This window comes from Parasteatoda tepidariorum, chromosome 7 (genome assembly GCF_043381705.1).
Source record: "Parasteatoda tepidariorum isolate YZ-2023 chromosome 7, CAS_Ptep_4.0, whole genome shotgun sequence".
Classification (NCBI taxonomy): Eukaryota; Metazoa; Arthropoda; class Arachnida; order Araneae; family Theridiidae; genus Parasteatoda; species Parasteatoda tepidariorum.
Window position 1 is genome coordinate 18,204,198 of NC_092210.1, and position 9,441 is coordinate 18,213,638.

Sequence of the window (9,441 nt, forward strand, 5' to 3'; positions counted from 1 at the left end):
CAGATTCCTTCAATGATTCATTGATTCGCCCATTCGAAGATTCTCTGACTCACCAATTCGTTGATTCATTAATTCGCCCATTCATTGAATGATTATTCACTAAATAGTCCATTCTATAATTTGCTAATTCACTTCTTTTCATCTTTCCATCTTTTCTTTCTTCATTCACCTGCTTTAAGAAAATAAAAATCATTGAGAATAAACGGTTGCCGCAGTTACGCTTCTGTTCATAAATAAAATCGAACAATCTCAAAATCGCCATTTTTTTACTAAATTATTGATTTAACAGAGGATAAATCTTTAAAAAAATAACACTGTAAAAAATAAAAAGAAACTATCGGTCAACACGGTAAGAGAAAGCATGGAGTGGCAAGAGCTAACAATAACGTTTACTCTAATAAGATGATCAAAAGTTAAGGTTTTCTATCCCCAAATTTATATATTTAAATATTTGACAAAAAACAAGGGAAATTTTTTTGCGAAGTGATTACAGTATAAAATGTCATCTTACTTTCATTATTCAACGCAGAAAAGAAATTTTTATTAAATAAAAGAAAATGCATTTCAAATGGAAAGCTGTTTATATACGGAAAAAATTTTATAACGTCACATGATAATTATTTCAATTGTTTGTTTAGACAATGATAAAAATTTCACATGTGATTCATGCTCATTTTAGTAATTGAATTATATAATAACTAAGTTCCCCCTCCCCGTCTCCCTGAAATTTGAGCCATCAAATTAAAAGTTTAAAGCTTGGCCATCAAGGATGTTAAGCAATCCTACTGCTGCCATCTATGCTTCGAGTTCTAAACTTACTATCTACTTTGGATTGAGCGTGGTATCTTTTGCAAATGTTTCTTATCATTCAATTTACTTTTGCGATTTGCTTATTTATTATTAAGTTTTTAATTTTTATAAGATTGCTCTTTTATACTAACTGGTCCTGCACTTGCTTAATGTATAATTACAGTTCATCCAATCATAGTATTTTTAATTTTTTTTTTATTATTTTTAATTTTGGGGAATGAAATTAAAATATTTCTCAAACTTTCAGATACAGATTTTTTTTAAAAATGGAATTTTTTTTCGCAATATTCCAAATATCTTAAAAGTTAAAAATAATTTTATAAGTTTGCGTAAAGATTGAGGTTAACGCGTGCTTCACGAAATAGTTATGTCGTCATTAATAATTCATACAATAATAGTATTGTAAAAATATAATTTTTGTTAAAGGGGAATTTTCCTGGGACTACTTGAATTAAATTTTCGATATTTGGAACAGAGTTAGAACTCTTACATTTTTTCACAGCAATGCTGAACTTGAAAAATATAGTTTTGCAATTGAATACGTAACGCATTTCCACAATTTTGTATTCTTTTTCATAAGAATGTTCGAATAGCATGCAAGTTACTGGAAAAAACGTGCACAAAACACACATACAACTAAACAATGTAACACAGAATAAAACTTCTATTTATTAATCCAAAAGAATACAGTAGTAATAGTTAGCCATTATGTGTAGAAGAATTCTACAAATAACAATACGGTATTATGGTGTATATGTTACCAGCGAAGTTGGAAATCCGGGATAATATAGAATACCCAAAATTAAACTGCGAAATTGCAAGTAATTATACACTATTTCTCATATTGTTAGTATAGAGCAAAATCAAATCATTGTTTCTGTCTTAATTTTAGAAATGACCTTAAAATGTTTACCACATTTTCAGATATTTGATAATAATATCTACATCATTAATATCAAAAGTTTTTTAATCTTTTAAAAATTTCGATTTGTTAAACATTGGCCACATGTTTTAAAAAAAGGTAGCTGACAAATTACCCTGTCCACCAAGACTATGGCCTAAAACAAAATTTTCTGTTACGTTGCTGCCTAATAATGGCTAAATATTGAATACAATGCCACATGACAAATCGGCTAGGCATAAAATATGATTATTTGTATAATTATGATTTATCAGCATTAGAATTTTGCTGCAACAAGTAAATTTACATTTTATTTTGTTTTTCTTAATAAAAGAAGCATACATTTTTAGCAACCGCCATGTGTGTATTATTAAAACTAATCAGTATAATAATCCAGCTTCGTTGTATTGGTCACTGCCGGGTATTCCATATTGTGGTATCAATTCAAGGTAAAAGGTCACTATCCGGTATCTTCTAAGAAAAAAATAAGTTGTAAATTTAACTAAGAAAATTCTATTTTATTTCTCTTTTAGATCACTGCCGGGTATACACATCCAGTAATATTTTTTTTAAAAAAGGAAAGCAAGGAAGAAATATGTTCTTTCTTTCCACGCAATTTACATTTGCCAAATCATACTATCCGACTTTCCTAGAAGACATTTTTCATTATATACAATGATTAAATAAATTATATAATTATTCTTGCGTTTCATATTTTCGTTAAAATGTCAGGCATAGTACACACGCCAACATTTCTCACTTTGTCAGATTCTCACATTCATCATAACATAAACACATAAATTATGATTAAACATTTTTAAAAATTTGCACAATTATGTGCTGAAGTCCTTCCTTGGAAGTAAAAAATAATTTTCGATATTTTGCAACCGAAAGAATAGTTTTACCTCTTATGATGAGATTTAACAAAATTGCTTACAATGTTATTTCAGAAAAATGTTTTAGTTTAATGCCATTGTAGGTATAAAAAATGTATCATTCATACTTGCCGGAACTATTTTACGAATTACTATTTTCCTATTTTTTGTTTTTAAGGAAGAAGTTTTAAAAAGTTATTAAATATTTAAATATTCTAATACAATTGTTCTGATCATATTTGTATCTATAGTATTTTGAAAATTACAAGGTTTTTGTTGAAAATATAATGATAAGCCACAGTTCAAATTCTTCAAGGGAGAGCTTTTGGTGAGGAACCCCCTGATAAACATAAAGCATTAAAATAGTTCTGTGTAATGCGCTGACATCTAGTGGAGATTCTGGAAGTTCGTGAAGTTACCTATCCAAAAACACTATCTTCAAAACTTGTCACAAGCCTTTTAATTCAAAGATTGTGTCCAATGACAACTTAAGATAAATCTAAATGCTTAGAGCTCAGAAAATCTAGAGCTTATACGAAATTTTATAATTGTCAATGACCCTCTGAAGCTCTTGAATCTCTTATCTCTAATATAAAATTATAAATAAATAAAATTGCAAAATTCTTCATTTAGAAAACTCTGAAAATTTTGCCGAACATTTTCATTTTATCTATACGAAACATTATAGATAACTTTGTTGAACAAACTTTTTGTTGCATTTATTTAACAACTAGACTTTACCTAATTCGTGTATGAAGATATCAAGTCTGAAGAACTTAGTTTTACTCCTAAAGCTAAAGATTGTCTTTTTTTAATGATATTTTTAAGCCTATTGTTAGTCGAAAGATACAAGTACGAAAACGTTATATATTACAAGGCGTTGCATGAATGTTGTGGCAAACTTCGAAGGCATTCAAGGTACATCATCAGGATTAAAATTGCATTCCCTTAAATTTCGTCGTACTCTGTATCTGTTCGGAGTGCTTCCCAATAATAATATGTCAAGAAGCACTCGAAAAAAAAACAGTACATAATAGGGGAAGCACCTCTAGCGGCATATGATGACATTTCTGGGTATGGGTTACTGTGGAATTTTAATCTTTATGATGTGCCCTAACTCCCGTAGAAGTTTGTTGCAACATTTACGCAACTCCTATTATACATAACTTTTTTAAACTTTACATTTACTTACACTTACTTACATTTTAACACTTACTTACACATAAACTTTACATTTACTTACATTTCGACAAAAAATAGATTAAAAATGTCATTAAAAAGAAACTGTAGCTTAGAGAGAGAAACAGATTACAGATTTGAAATCAGTGACGTGAAAATCCAAGATCCGTTAAAAAATCTCATGCAATAGTAAACGAACAAAAAAATTTTCCCCAATGTAATATACACTATTTATAATTAAAAAAAATTAAATATGTTGCTCAATGTCAGTTACTGGCATCAACTCATAGGGTCCTTCAGATTTCTTGTGCCAAATTACGAAAGCTATTATAATTATCGAAATAACAATAAGACCACTTAATAAAGCAATTCCAGCTGCTGCCATTGGTGAGAGTTTCGATGACCTTGATGGAGAATGAATGGTAGTAGACTCGTGGTTCAACGCCGTCGTAAAAAATATGGTAGAATTTTCTGTACTGCTATGATTATAATCTACAGTACTAGTATAGTAATCTACAGTAGTGCTATTATTATCAGAAGTGACGAAACTAACTGAGAAATCGCTACTAGATGATGCGTTTTCTGTATCATTCTTTATTCCGTTTGTGGACAGGTCAAAAGTCATGTTTACTTCCTGGAGCAGTCTGCTTGTATTCTTTCCTACTTTTTTTGTTGAATTTTTTACAACTGTATCTGTTTGAGAACCATCGAAATGATATTGGTAATTATCCATTGATAATCGGAAGTACCCATAAGCATAATCTGAAGAAAAAAAATTGAAAAGTTATTTATTCATTCAATTAATATGCGAATGCTTTTAATGTTTTTGAATAGACAGTATTTGTTTGTTAATTTACTATTAAATCCATTAAGAGGCCCTTTCCTCTCCCAATCGAACTCAATTGTCGAAGAAGTGGAGACAGTAAGAGAAAAATATAAAGAGTTTTTTATTCCTTTTTATTCAATTTTCACAAATTAACTAATGCTGGATATTTACTCTGTTACCCACAAGAAAAAAATTAGACTAGTAGCCTATTATATATGAAAGAATGAAACCGGTAAAAGTTCATCCTTGAGAACTGATTTTATAATGACATCATTGAACTTGTACCATTACTAATAAACGATTATACGAAAGAAAGTTTTCATAATTATCATCATCGTCCCTTCACTGAACTTAGTGAGAAATTCAAACGCGTGATGCCTCAAGAACAGTGGAAGATGTTAATGTTAGGTAAATTCATTTTAATACTCATTTATTGCCGGAAGTTCAATACAATATTGCATAGTTGAGAATATGGGACAATGCAACTGGTAATCTGTTAGGTACTCTTTAGGAATAAGTTTGGGCTGGAAGCAATTTCGTACCAATATAATCATTATACTATTTATTTATTTATTACAAATGCCCAGACGATTGGCTATGACGCCATTATTTCTCTAGCCTTCCAATATCTCTGTACATTACAATTTAAAAACACATGTGCAGAACACGAGTCAAGACGAGTAGCATCAAAAATGTGATGTTGTCCACACAAATAGCAAGAAGGAGAATCATAAAGCCCAAACCGATACAAATACGCGGGCAAACAATCATGGCCTGTAGTAAGGCGGAAAAGTGCCACAGCTGCTCTTCTAGGAAAATCTGGAATCAACCATCAACCGTTCAACCTCAAGCAGTGGGGCCCATGGCCTACCAGCAGAGTCACATAATGTTTTCTGCCTTATCCTGGTTAATCACTATACTAGTATTATATAAAAACAAAGCTTTCCTAATCCTCAGTAATGTCACTTCAACAAACTTAGAGTAAAATCCAAACTCATGATGCCTCAACAAAAACGGAAAATGTTAATTTAAAATTAATTCATTTTTATCCCCATTTATAAGCGAAAGTTTGATAATATCTTACAATACGTAGGTCAGAATATGGGACTATGCAACTGGTAAATGAGTTTTTCAGGGTGGAGTTTGAGCTGGTAGCAACTTTAGACCATTGTTTATCATCATTTTTCTAGGGCAATTATATAAAAAAGAATATTTTCTTAATCATCAGCAATGTCTCTTTCGTCAAACTAAGAGTAAAATCGAAACATATGATGCCTCAATAAAAGTGGAAAATGTTAATCTCAAATAAATTCATTTTTATCCCCATTTATGGCAGAAAGTTTGATAAAATCTTTCAATACATAGGTAGGAATATGGGACAATGCAGCTGGAAAATGCCAGCAACTTTGGGCCAATGCTTATCATAATTATACTAGTGCCATTAAAAGCAAAGTTTTCCTAGTCAAGCAATAATGTCTCTTCATCAAACTTAAGACAGAATTTAATCAAATCGTACTCAAACAAGAGCGGAAAATGTCAACTCCAAACAAAATTCTTTTTCTCCCTTACTACCCTAATTTTTGCGTTCTTAAAGATGGATTAAGAATTAATCTATTTAAATAAAAAATTTGTAAATGTGTTATTCTTTAATGCTGATTTTAGGAAAATTGTATCAATGTCAATGCCACTACAATGCCAAACTTAGTGTGAAAATTACCTGGTTTCTAACCAAGGGTGGGAAATTTTAATTTTTAAGAAAATTCATTTTTTACCTCATTTAATGTCAAAAGTTCTGTACAATATTAGAACAAATATTGCAGTTTTCTATGAAACAACACGATTGGTAAATGAGTAACATTTTTGAGTGGAGTTAAAGCAAAAAAGACAGCAGTGCACCATTCTTCTTTGTTTCCTTAGATTTGCATCATAAATAGTATTTTTAAAATCTAGCCTCATCGAATAGAACTCTCATTACTACATATACATTTTTAAAAACAAAAATTAACAAATAAAATAAATTACTGTTTATTTTTATAGCATTTCTAAAAGTTCAGTTACTCTATGAGGAAATACTAAAGTAAATAAATTGTTAAAATAAAGTGAAAAACCATAATGGCAACAAAAAAAAAATCACAATACATTTCTGATTTTTGTGTTAGATAAAATGATCTCTGAAGCTATATTTTACAACCAGGAAGTGTAGTTTTTGAGAACTGAAACTTTCATGTCATGTGACTCTCATCGCATGTATCTTTACAAGATCTAAATATTAATTGAATACTAATGTTATATTTAATATTTTAATACGCTTCGATTTTCAGATTTCACTTTCTCTTTGTGAATCATCAACTAAGGGAGAGGTTTTTTACTTCCTCACTGCTTGTAAAAATGTTTTGTCAAAATACATCATTAAATTTCTATATTGCTCAAAAGATGATTCTTCAATGATGCTAGTTTAACTCATTCACAAATTAATCAATTTCAAAGAATTTATTTTCAGCCATTCATTGTACTCATCGCCTTTACCAGGTAAGATTTACTACCTTTTTCCTATCAAGATTATGAGACTGAAAGTATAAGATAAATATAGTGTGCAAAAATTATAAATATATTATTTGAAAAAACAAAAAACAATATAAGCTATTTTAAGCTATATTGAACTTAAATAAAAATAACAAAATAAGAATGCATGCATTTACCATTTATCATTTATGTTGCTCGTACATATCAATATACATATCGTAATCAATATATGTATCAGAATATATTGATTACAGCACACTTATTAAATAGTAATATATAAGACTATAACTCTATGTATTTGAAAAGAAATATAAATATAAAAATGTATATATATATATATATTTATAAAAATGAAAGTCTAGTGTGATAAATAAAAGTGTTTAAATTTTCTTAATTAGTGAATGAGTATATAAAATATAAATATTGGCTGAAATTCTAAACAAAAACACTTATTATTTTATAAAATTAAAAATGGCATTATCAAGAGACTCTCAATTGATAGAAAAATTAAATCAACACAATTATAGTCATTGGAGTTTTAAAATGTCAATGCTTCTCATTAAAGAGGAATTGTATGAAATTGTAACAGATACACCTCCAAATCCCATTACAGCAGATTGGAGTAAAAAAGATAAAAAAGCCACTAATAAACTTGTGCATTGATGATAATCAAATAGTTCACGTTCGTGAAAAAGAAACTGCTAAAGAAACATGGGATACATTGAAATTAATACACGAAGGAAGCAACTTATCTAGCAAATTATTTTTGTTAAGAAAACTTTACAATACGAAATTAGAGGAAAGGGGAAATATGATAACTCACATTACTAAAATTTTAGAGATAGTAAACAAACTTAAAGCAATAGATGAAAAAATTAGCGATTCTCATCTATCAGCAATTTTACTATGCTCAGTACCACAAAGCTATGACACACTCATAACAGCATTAGAAGCTAGACCGGAAACAGAATTAAATTCCGAGTTTATAAGAAGTAACCTAGTTGACGAATATAATAGAAGAAAAGAAAATAACTACGCGTCGGAAAATCCAAACAAAGCATCTCAAATTAACAGAAAATATAAGAATAATTATAAGAGGGAAAGTAATAAATATTGCACACATTGCAAGCTTAGAAATCACCATAATGCTGATTGTTGGCATTTGAAAAAATCTCTTAGTTACCAAAAGCCAAAGCAACACCCAAACAAAAGAAACTCAACCTCCTTGTGTAAAAATACTAGAGGTGAGAAAAACTATAAGAGCAATACGCAAGTTGGGAATGAAATAGAAAATAAAATGAGCAACTTAACTTTCTTAACTTCGAAATCAGGTAAAGAAAACTGGATCATTGACTCTGGTAGTTCATAACATATTTCTAATAATCAGGAATCATTTATTAAAATAACTGACACAAAGTCACCATAGAAAAGGGGAACACACTGTTGTCATACAGCTCGGGAGAAGTTTAAATTATCACTAAGACATCAAACCATAAAATAAATAAAATAACTCTAAAAAATGTTCTCTACGTACCAGACATTGAAACTAATCTTTGGTCAGTTACCAAAGCAACAGAAAACGGATACACTGTAACATTTAGAGAAAATAAATGCATGATAATTCATGATCAGGAAGTTTATTTAGAGGGAATAAAAAGAAATAATTTGTACGAAGTGAAATTAAATAACGAAACAAATCAGGAGTATGCTAAATTAACCAACATGTGCGATAACAAAAATTGTATTGAACTTTGGCACAGAAGACTAGGGCGAAAAATTGATATTGAATGATTTAGTTACAGGAATTGACTTAAGTCGATGCAAACACAATAATTTATGTGAAAATTGCGTACAAAGTAAACTCACAGACAATCCGTATCCTAAATCAACTCAAAACAGAGTAACTAAATGTCTTGAACTTATACACAGTGATATCTGCGGCCCAATGAAAACTCAGACGATAGGAGGAAAATCATATTTTTTAACTTTAATTGATGACTACAGTAGATATACATTTGTTTACCTTTTATCGAAAAAATCCGAAGCACTAATTAAAATTGAACAATACATAGCCATGGTGGGAAATAAATTTTGAAAAATACCCGAAAACTTAAGAACTGATAATGGTGGGGAATACCTCAACAAAGAAACAGAAAACTATTTAAGAGAAATGGGGATTAACCATCAACTAACAGTACCATATTCGCCTAGTCAAAATGGCGTTGCTGAAAGAAAGAATAGATCAATAATTGAAATGGTTAGAGCTTTACTAACTCAGGCAAACCCATCATTTCTGGGAAGAGGCATTGTACACAGAATTAATTTTC

The 9,441-nt window shown here is 29.7% G+C and overlaps 1 long non-coding RNA gene across 1 annotated transcript in view; it reads right to left on the reverse strand.

Moving 5' to 3' along the window:
- Positions 1–1,456: 1,456 nt before the first annotated feature.
- Positions 1,457–9,441, reverse strand: part of LOC122270238 (uncharacterized) — a 15,714-nt gene continuing 7,729 nt past the window's right edge. Inside the window, exon 2 of the long non-coding RNA XR_011637211.1 lies at positions 1,457–4,527. This is a non-coding gene — a long non-coding RNA (uncharacterized lncRNA). The remainder of the gene's footprint in view (positions 4,528–9,441) is intronic.